This window comes from Belonocnema kinseyi, chromosome 8 (genome assembly GCF_010883055.1).
Source record: "Belonocnema kinseyi isolate 2016_QV_RU_SX_M_011 chromosome 8, B_treatae_v1, whole genome shotgun sequence".
Classification (NCBI taxonomy): Eukaryota; Metazoa; Arthropoda; class Insecta; order Hymenoptera; family Cynipidae; genus Belonocnema; species Belonocnema kinseyi.
The window spans coordinates 130,569,532-130,580,549 of record NC_046664.1 but is presented as its reverse complement, the minus strand read 5'-3'; the positions used below and the strand labels follow the sequence as shown (position 1 = coordinate 130,580,549).

Sequence of the window (11,018 nt, the reverse complement as noted above, 5' to 3'; positions counted from 1 at the left end):
AATTTATTTCTCGGTTATATTCTCGGTAATATTCTCATTTTTGTTACCATTCTCAAAGTAATATAACCGACTCAGAACCCCAGGTGAAATGCGATACACTGTAAAAAATTCGTTTTAAAATTGCACTTCAAAGTGTAAATTACACATATAAAAAGTCACTTCAGATGAATTAAAATTACAGGTTAGAAAGCATATTTCCACACGTTGTGTAATTTTCGCGAAAGAGCTTTTTTCGCTCGTTTGTTCGCGTTTTATGAGCGAACGTACATTTTAGTTTGCAAACTTTATAGCTGACTTTAGGCGAAAGCATAAATACGAGTGACTGATTTTAAATTATATATTTTATGCCTTGTAAGCTTGCGTAATTATAAATATATTCTTAATATGATCTTAATATTTAAGTATTTGAGGTTAGGTTGATATTTTGTAGAAATTTTCAACTTTCCGTTGTCTTATTTAACGTCACTTTTTAAATTTTAGTTCAGTTGAGTATTTTACACTTTTGTACAATTGTAGACATCTCTATACTAATTGCATGCCGCTGCGCTTGAGTCCACTTTTTACATACGTTTAGCGTACTAAAATTCCACAACCTTTTTTACAGTGTAACGCTTTGAACGAGACGAGATAGTGGAAAACTCGCAGCTTCCCACACTTCCCTCTATGTATTTACGTCAGCACCATGAAGAATAGACATAAGGAGACCAAACTAGTGGAACTGAAATTGAAGACTTTTCTTTTGCTAGAAGTATGCACACAACACATGTGCAAAATCACACTTACGTATAGTTCAAACCTTTCCGAGCGTGGCGTGCTAACCACACTCAAAATAAATATGGCCGCCGATCTCGAAATCATCATCCTGAAATAAATTGCATATAATATTATACATCAAGACAAAACAGATATTCGCAAATAAAACCATCCCTTCATCGAAATAGCGTTCTGTTTTAAACTTACAAGTTTTTTCTGTATCCGGTGGATTGTTCTATCCGGCATTTATGTTTAAAAGAATGTTTCTAAAAATGTATTTCACAAAGAACATCTAACTGTCTTAGGGTTATCGAAAGCGCTTCTTCCCACTCACTTCTTAGATTCATATCCTGCAATGTAATTAAGTTTGAAACTCAGAAATACGTGTATCTTGCTGTGAATTATTAATTATTTATTTGTTCAAGCGACCTTTGTAACGGTGTTAACCGTTTCGGGAACTAAATATCCAGGGCACAGGGACCCTTTGACTAAATACTCTCTGAACAAGTAAATTCTCTGGCGGGAAAGTTCAAACAGCTTGAAGGAATTTTGAAACAAATAAGAACTGAGCAAATGTTTTAATTAGTTAACCTTGATTATGAATATTAATTCAAAAATAGAATAATTGCGGAAAGAAGAAATTAATTGTAAGCAATATGTAGAACTTTATTTTCATTTCGTATCCGCTGTATAGCTAAGCGATTTCATATTTCAAGGTGAATTCAAGGTCATAAGTATGAATCACTGAGCTATTTTTAGCATAATTAATGGGATCTGGTACCAGCCAGACGGTACAAAAGGACTAACTTTTTCACTTTCGGACAGGAAACTGTCACTCAAACTTAATAGGCGTGCATCCGGCCAGACGTGGACTTTGGACCCTTGACCTAGTCCCGTCACTCAACTTAATTGCTTACTTCCGGTGGGAGGAGCTAGTCGACCTCGCTCACTGTAGGCTATTCGGCCATAAAATCATGCGACCTTAGACATTCGATTGGTTCAGCGTTAAAAAGTAGGGATAAGTACCTCCCAAAATGATGCTTATAAAAATAGCAACCTAACCTCAATTTGTGACTAAGAAATGCGCGTGTGTGATCGACTCTGCCGATAAAACGGAGTGCTAAGACTACTTGTGCGCGATTAATTTCAATAATTCATCATTAATTTATACAATTTTACTAAAAAAAATTCAACGGACTAAATATTCGGAAAAATGTCTAATCCGGATCCAGAGTTATTCGATCACATTGAAGCGTTTTCCGATAATCAATTTGAGCAGTTTCAAATTTGCCGAGTCTATTATGAACTTCACTATATTATAATTATCGTTTATACCCGTGACGGTATCGAAGAATACATTTTTCATCAAGAATTAGCAATTGATGATTTGTAAATTAAATAAATCATTTATATTTATCTAACTTAACAGGGTGTTCAGTGATTTCAGTTTTAAACCTGACCTATTCTCGCGGTTGGTGGTTTCAACCACTCAACGACAGGTTACGAATCCTCAAACTCAACGTATCAGTGCACAGCTCTATAAGACTATTAACGATTGCAGCGCCTGGAAGCAACAAAATTGGTGACAGCAGTGTTGGATATACCAGTGCCGTGAAAAGTAGGTCACGTGTTTAAGTTCAAAGACGTTTGTGAATAATAAAAAAAAACGATAATAATAATAATTTTTATTTATTCTTCTTTTTAAAGACAAAAATGAAGTGAAAAAGTGATACTCTTTATGAACAAATTTTAATATTAACATTTTTGCTTGTGAAATAAATTTATTTTACTTTTGTGATCATGTCTGATCCTAATCCGCTTCTGATGACATTGGTCGAACTCCTCAACGATTACGAGTTTGAACCTCTTCGTTTGTGCCGCATCTACGACGACGGTGAAGGTTGGATTTGCATCGAAGTCTACCGTAGAGAAGGATATTACAAATTTTGCGTCGCACCAGAGTTCGTACTCGAAAGTTTCCAGCAACTGCAACAATTTTCAACTTAAATTAATTTAAAACAAAGATTATAATTGAGTGCCAGATGCAAATTTTGAAAACTTGAAACCCGATTTTCTTCATTTTCTGTGGAGAACCAAGGTTGGACTTACATTAATTCTTATCCCACAAGTACATGCGAAGTCTCAAAAGGAAATTCAAGATAACCGACTGAGCACGTCCTATGAATAACCAAGGGTGGATTGAGTAGCTTTTGGCTCATCGGCGCATGTAACGTCTTGTAAAAGAATCCGAGACTTTCTTGTGTAAAGCCGCAATCTCTTACCAGGGTTTTGGGTGGTTTTACTCCCGGTAGCCGAGGGTATTAAAGATAGTACCGAGACTGTTAACGGTTGAATAGAGCCACCAGCTATTCCTCTAACAATCGTAGAGTTCAATGATAATAAATACCAAAACTCAACGCGGAATACTAATGGGTGCTGATTCCTGTACGACCGGTTCATGAAGAGTACGGCTCCGAGGGACCTCCTGAACGCGTGAAAATCGAAGATTCTGCAATTTTCATCGGGACACCAGGAACCTCAAGACTCATCAACAGAAAATTGGACTGAAAAATATTCACCTAGTTTTAATGACACTCTTTCTCTCTCTCTCTCTCTCTCGTAGTTCTAGTGTCATAGTGCGAAACTAAGTATTTACGAGAGAAGTGTATGCGTATAAAGCGTAATTGGATTAGCGCAAGGAAGTCTTAGCCTCTAACAATTTTTCTTATCTATATATATATATGTCTAGCAAAATGAGCAACTTGCGTAGTCGAAAAAGAATCGGGGGCAGCGAGCCCTTGGTTCCCGAAACAAATAAACCCGGTCCCACAAAGAAAAGACGGACTACCGCGAGACGCCCTCTCGATCCGAACGCGATGACAAATAATTTGACAGTTGCGATCCCTGGAGAAGGCGAGGTTATTGCACCTTTAAATTCCGAGTTTGGAAGTGCGCCAACTTTCATACATAAAGAAACTCCCATTTCTGCCCCGTTGTCGATATCCGGGTCCTCAACCCTCTCGACGGGAACTCTAGATATCAATAAAATTACAAAACTTGTCCGCGAAATAATACCAGTATTCGACGGTAAAAACATGTCAGTGAAAATGTTTAATGAGCACTGCCGAGCTGCTATCTCGATAGTTGAACCGTCCGAAATTCCATATTTAAATTTGTTGGTTACAACCAAAATAACAGGTGAAGCTAGAATACATGTTCAAGATAGATTAGGGCCTTCTCTTGATGAAATTCTCCTAACTTTGACACAGATTTACTCTCAGAAACAGGACGCCAGTCAACTAATGCAAGATTTAGCAAATGTAATAAGAAAACCGGGCGAAACCATACCCGAGTATGGAGCACGTGTTAGCCTCAAACTTAATAAATTAATATCCCAAGTGTTAGAAAACACGCCGGGTGAAGAAGGGATAGGCATGTGTAAAGCTTATAGAACCACAGCCATCGGGAATTTCTTACGCGGATTAGACTATAAAATATACAGTCAAATTAAAAATAAAGAAATAAGCACACTAGACGAAGCCATCGCTTTCGCGAACGAGGAAGATCTCCAAGTAAATAGCTGGAATAGATTACGCGAACAGTTGAAGGGCCCGAGTATAAATTCTAACATTTACTCAGATTCAGCGCACAATGTTAACACTAAGTTTAACCCCAACAAACGTATTGCGCATATACATACAGGAGGTGGATCTGAGGCAAAGAGTATCTGGAAGAGTGAAGTCAAGTACTATAACTGTAATGAAATAGGGCATATTAAAAGAAATGGCTCAAAACCTTTGCCAAATAAAGATAACTCTCCCTGCGACTATTGCCTCATGAATCACCACTGTTATGCGAACTGCAATTTAGGAAAAAAACACGAGGCCGAACGCGAACGAAAAAGAAATATGTTTTGTAAGGAACCACCGAAATCTGAACAAAAGTCTGACGGTCAAACAAATAATAATACCTTAAGTCAAAGAGTTGTCCTCAGACTAAGAGGGATGAAGGAGGCAGGTCCAGCTCCAAAAGTAGAAATAAGGCAGCCATCTTTTATTTCAGAAAAGTGTCTCTTTATGATTGACACTGGGGCTAGTGTCAGCTTAATTAAAGAAAATGTGATCCATTCCTGGGCTCGTGTAAATAGAGGTACAGTCTTCGATCTAGTAGGAATCGGATCAAACATGATCCGTACTCTTGGCGAAATCACACTGATGATTAGGGGTCTCGAAACTCCCTTTCATATTATTCCTCAGTCTTTCCCGATATCACAAGAAGGAATAATTGGAATAACCTTCCTTTTGCAACATCAAACTGTCATTAATTTCGTTGAAGACAAACTTTGCATGGGCGAAGATCGATTTCCTATTATTTCTCATAAAACCATCCAAATACCTGCAAGAACAAAAATGCTTATAAGTCTACCCGTAAAGGATACAATGCTTAAAGAAGGATGTGTCAAAATAATCTCTTGTGGACCTGGCATTTTTGCGGGTGAAACTTTAGTTCGCAATGAGAATGGAATCGCCAGAATGTATATTGTCAACTCCACTCTTCATAAGGTAAAGTTAACATTGCCACTTGTTAATATCGAAGAATGCGAAATTATTCCCCCTTAGGTCGTTCACTCGAAAAAATCGACTTCAGTGAAGAAAAAAAAGGCTAGCTGTTAGAGTTTCGAAATTATTGAAGGCTATAGATTTGACAGGATTAACGGATGAGGAACAAATTAGTCTTCTTCCTATACTTACTAAATTTTCCCCTCAATTTCTCTTAAAAGGCGATCAGTTGGGTGCCACAAATGTGTTGAGCCACAAAATAATTACCACCGACGATAGGCCCATTAATACAAAACAATATCGTTATCCCCCAATTCACAGAGATGAAACCTGCGAACAAACTGACAAATTAATTGCTTCTAGTATCGTTAAATCTTCTACTTCTCCATACAACTCCCCTTTATGGATAGTCCCTAAAAAGGCTGGCCCGGAAGGTAAAAGGAGATGGAGGATGGTTATCGATTACCGCTCTCTAAACGAGAAAACTGTGGGAGATGCTTACCCCCTTTCAAACATAACGGATATATTAAATCAACTTGGAGGAGCTAAGTATTTTTCAATACTAGATTTAGCTTCCGGATTTCATCAGATCCGTCTAGATCCAGACTCTCAATCAAAAACAGCCTTCTCAACTGCCTATGCGCACCTTGAGTTCACTCGGATGCCTTTTGGCCTTAAGAATGCTCCATCTACCTTTCAAAGGGTCATGGATTGTGTACTTACAGGTCTTCAAGGCATAGAACTGTTTGTCTACATGGACGACATAGTCGTCTATGCAGCCTCACTCGAAGAACATTCTCGAAAATTAACATCTCTCCTTGGTCGATTGAAATCAGCTGGGCTGCCGCTACAACCGGAAAAATGCCATTTCCTTGAAGGAGAAATCGCTTATTTGGGACATGTGATAACTCAGGATGGAGTAAGGCCAGATCCCAGGAAGACGGACTCTGTGGAAAAGTTTCCTGTTCCAAAAGGGAAGAAAAATCTGAAACAATTTCTAGGATTAGTCGGTTATTATAGGCGGTTCATCCCGAACTTTGCAAAAACAGCTGAACCTCTCACCTTACTTCTTAAGGATGACGCCGAATTCATTTGGAGCCCTGAAACTTAGGAAGCTTTTGAACTCCTGCGTGATACAATATGTACTGAACCCTTGTTACAGTAACCAAACTTCGAGAAACCCTTTGTGCTCACCACCGATGCATCCAACTATGCAATAGGTGGAGTGTTAAGTCAAGGTCCTATCGGACAAGACTTGCCCACTGCGTTTGCTTCACGTACTCTGAAAAATTCCGAGGTAAATTATTCAACTATAGAAAAGGAACTTTTGGCCATTGTGTTCAATGTAAAATATTTTAGACCCTATCTTTGTGGCAGACAGTTTTTCCCTTGTAACTGTTCATCGACCATTGGTTTGGTTACATGGTCTTAAGGACCCTGTTTCAAGGTTGGGTCGCTGGCGTGTAAAGTTAAGCGAGTTTGAATATAATATTGTGTATAAACCGGGAAGAATCAATAGCAATGCGGACGCATTGTCAAGGAACTCGGTTGATGTTAATGTATCCAAGGGGCCAGAAACTGACTCGAAAGAAGCACAATCTGCGAATCGTAGACCTGTGAGAGTGGTTGGAACCTGGGAAGAGGACGATGGCAGGAAAATTCTGGAGGAGTTATTGGAATATGGATTCTTTGAAAGCCTAGGCCTAGGGGAAGGTCAAATTGTTGTGAAAGCCCCCGGATTGCGAAAGTCGACGCGCAATTGGCTAGGGACAGACAGTGTCAGTCTGTTGGCACCGACCTTTTAAGTTCAACTATGATCAATCAAAGTTCGGAGCAGGCATCCGGTCGGAGTCAAGGGCTGGCGACGCATTCGCACTTGCCTCTGATCGGATCATGGACTGACAACAGCCGGAAAAAGATTTCATGTTGTATTGGTGTATCTGTGACGCCTGGTCACGTTAAAAAGACGCCATGTTGGATTGGTGCATCTGTGACGCCTAGTCACGTTGAAAAGACACCATGTTGTATTGGTGTATCTGTGACGCCTGGTCACGTTGAAAAGACACCATGTTGTATTGGTGTATATGTGACGCCTGGTCACGTTGACAAGACACCATGTTGTCATGGTGCATCTGTGACGCCTGGTCACGTTGAAAAGGTACTATGTTGTATTGGTGAGTCTGTGACGCCCTGTCACGTGAGTCCATGTTCCAGTGCCGATACTCCCCTAAAAGAGGTTTTAGCCCTGATTGAATTTATCTTCACATACAGCAGGGATAAGGTCTGTATGGAAAGGGTCATCTTGCTCATCTAATCTCCGCGGATGGATACATGACATCGAAATTAACGAGGATTTGAAAAGTAAAAATTTGTTAAAAGTCGATGATATTAGAAGGGAAAGCCAGAAGGCCGGAGAGATAGTTGTGTTCAATCGAATTGGGAGGTACATCTTCAGTCTCATTGTGAAAGACAAAAGGGAAGACCAGGTATTCTTGAATGTTGTCTCAGGAGCCATGTTGGCTCTTCGAAAGGCTATGGAAGCCTTGAAGGTACAAAGTGTAAGAATTCCAAGTACAGGAAATAGTCTCGACGACCTTTCTTGGGAATCAGTAGAAAAACCGATTGAACAGCATTTTGTTGGTTCCGGACTTTCGATAGTAATTTGCTCTGGAGAAATAATAATTCCCCCAGTTGATATGAGAGATGAGATAATTAGAGCATATCACGAATCAGTTGTAGGAGGGCATAAGGGTGTACAAAGACCTATTGGCGAGTGAGATCAACATACTATTTGAATAATTTAAAGGCTGACATGCAAAGAATAGTATCTTCCTGCACAAATTGCCAGAGAAATAAACTAGAACGAAGAGGGACTCGCCAACCGATGGTAATTATAGACACTCCTAAAGGTCCCTTTGACAAGATCCAAATCGATCTGGTGGGACCACTTCCCAAGTCTTCAAAAGGGAATACCCACATTCTTACGATACAATGCAACTTCACGAAATATTTAGAAGCACTTCTACTCAAAAATACAGACTCCACTACTATCGCGTTGGCCTTAGCAGAGCAGTTTATATAACGTTATGGATGCTTATGATCCTCAAAGTCTAGGCTCATTAGAGAGGAGTCATAAAACTTTAGTAGAGTATCTTGACAATTTGAGAGTACTACCAACTGGGAAGATTGGCTCCGCTTCGCAATGTTTTCTTACAACACGAGTGTCCACGAATCAACTGGATTCTCACCTTACACCTTAGTATTCGGTAGAGAGGCAATTATACCGAATAGTTATACCTTGTCGCCACAAGAGAAAACTTATTTGGGATACCTGAAAAATCTATTTTGTAAACTCGAAAACGTTCACGCACTCGCCAAAGAAAGACTCCAAATAGCTAAAGAGCGGGGACGCGTCTATCTAAAAATTAATCAAAGAAAAGAGAAATTCGATCCGTACTTCAGCGGAACGTACATTTTAGAAAAACTAGTAGGCGATCGGAACGCACTTATTAGGTTAGGCCTAAACAAAACGAAGATCGTGCATACCGACAAACTAAAATTGAGTGCACAACCGATAGTTCCTAATCTTACTAACCAGAATCCACCACTTCCCGAACTGGATCGGTACCTGGAAACGCCCGAAACACAAGAGATCGATTCTGATCCCACTATTACGTGGAACGAAACAAATTCAATAGAATACAAATAAAATAAAAAGATCGAAAACGGAAGCCAACAATTTTTCTATTTAGAGTAATAGAAACAGAGCTACATATTGAAGCACCCAAAGTGGAACTCTTAAATTTTAAAGTTTACACGTCTAAAATGAAAGCTACTAACACTTTTCAACTAAATAATTTAAAATTAAATGCAGTTAGACTACCAAATTAAAAATATAAATTTGTATAAATTATTCAGTTCAAAGATTTAAAATCACTTCCAAAAATATAAAACCACGTTCACAATTTTAATGCTCTAAATTGACGATTCAATCGATGCATTTAAATTTTTTCAAAATTCTATAATTTTAAGGATTTTTGGGATAAAAATATTACAAATCGAACGATTAAATTTTTCTATAAACTGAAAACTTGTTAAATAAAAATCTATTCTTAATTTTAAATAACTTAAAATCCTTAAAATGCTTCAAAGTCTTATTTCAAAATCTTGAAGCATTTACATTTTGTCAGAATTTTAATTATAATTTTTTTTTACTATTTAAAGCAAAATTTTTGTACAAATAGTTTAGTTTTACAAGAAATCTCAGACTTTAAACACGTCTAGATTTTAATTTTTATAAGTTTTAAAAACTAAATTTTAAAATACTTTAAACTAAAACGTACGATTGTCATTTACTAGAAATTGAGAGCAAAATTGAAAAAAATCTCTCAAACCCTTACCGAGACAACGCTCTCTGAACAACAAACAAAAAGGAACAAATACCGCAAAATGCCCCTTCAAAGAACAGCACAACCTGTGAGTAAAAAAAAAATTACAAAGAAATAGTCCATACTGTTTCTTAGGAAATTATAAATATATTATGCAAACATAAAATCTATCTACCTGATGAAAAATGAAGAACCAATAAATGACAATAGGGAAACATCTAAATCCAAACTTGCTTAAAAAAAAGGGCAAATCTGAAATATATTGAAAAAGAATTAGTATATAAAATATTACTATCCATATTTCGATCACTAGTACTAGATCTGCAAAATATTCTTTCTTTCTCTAGAATAAAATCAAATCAAAAAAAGGGGAAAGCGGCAAAGAATGCACATAAAGACAATTCCACTCCTTAAAATTCAAAATTTCGCGCCACCGCGTAACCCTTCAGTACATACAAAAAAATAGAAAAAACTATACGAATTAAAGAAAATAAATAATGAATAATTAAAAGAAAATAATAAGAATTTCCTAATACCCATCCCATTTGCATATATATATATATAATTAAAAATTTGTCATAAGGACAACCGCAGGATTTCGCCGGGAGCGGGTGCTAATCTGAAAAATTGCACCCGCTTCCAGCGAAATCGCGGTAAAATTTCAGCATATTTTTGACACGCAGGGATGCTTTTCAGGCTATTAGCAAGTGAAAGCTTGGCACCTCCAAGAGCGCCGATGATAAGGACGATCAGTTTAACAGAATATTCCGGGTACAATCGTTGCAACTCCCTTATAAGGTCTCGATACCTCTCTTTCTTTTCATTCTCCTTGGCTATGATGTTTTTGTCAGCTGGTGCCGAAAATTTGATAACGAACATGGTTCGCTTCTCAAAGTCAAGAAGAACCATGTCAAGCCTCGAGTGAGCAACAGAAACAATTGTCGAGGATATAAAGTTCCAGTATATACGGGACTTCCCATTCTCGACAATTGACTCAGTTTCCCTAGGAGCATTTAGAGGAGCGATATTAAGGTGAATGCCGTAGGAGTGACAGAGATGGTAATAAAGTACTCTTAGTGCCTCATTGTACCTTCGAATGTAGGTCGTTCCCGCGTGTGTTGGACAACTAGATAGTATGTGAGCTAAATGCTCGGGGTGTGCATGGCACGCCCTGCAGCTATCATCGGGAATGTCTTGGCTCAAAATGTGGAGACAATATGTTAAGGTGGAAATGACACCGTCTTGGCATGCAAAAATGAAACCCTCTGTATCAGACTTCAATCCGGGCGATTTAAGGAAAGCAAACGTTAGCTCACAA

At 38.2% G+C, this 11,018-nt stretch overlaps 1 long non-coding RNA gene across 5 annotated transcripts in view; it reads right to left on the bottom strand.

Annotated features, from left to right (window-relative positions):
* Positions 1-2,496: 2,496 nt before the first annotated feature.
* LOC117177742 overlaps positions 2,497-11,018 on the bottom strand; it is an 11,108-nt gene continuing 2,586 nt past the window's right edge. For 2 of the 5 annotated variants that reach the window (XR_004467751.1, XR_004467749.1), the window contains exons 2-7: positions 6,375-6,594; positions 6,036-6,297; positions 5,505-5,642; positions 5,233-5,419; positions 4,724-5,148; positions 2,497-2,739 (exon numbers count right to left, since the gene is read on the bottom strand). This is a non-coding gene — a long non-coding RNA (uncharacterized LOC117177742). Of the gene's footprint in view, positions 2,740-4,723; positions 5,149-5,232; positions 5,420-5,504; positions 5,654-6,035; positions 6,298-6,374; positions 6,595-9,875; positions 9,953-11,018 lie in introns of all 5 variants that reach the window. The other 3 variants (XR_004467750.1, XR_004467752.1, XR_004467753.1) reach the window with 3 other exon arrangements.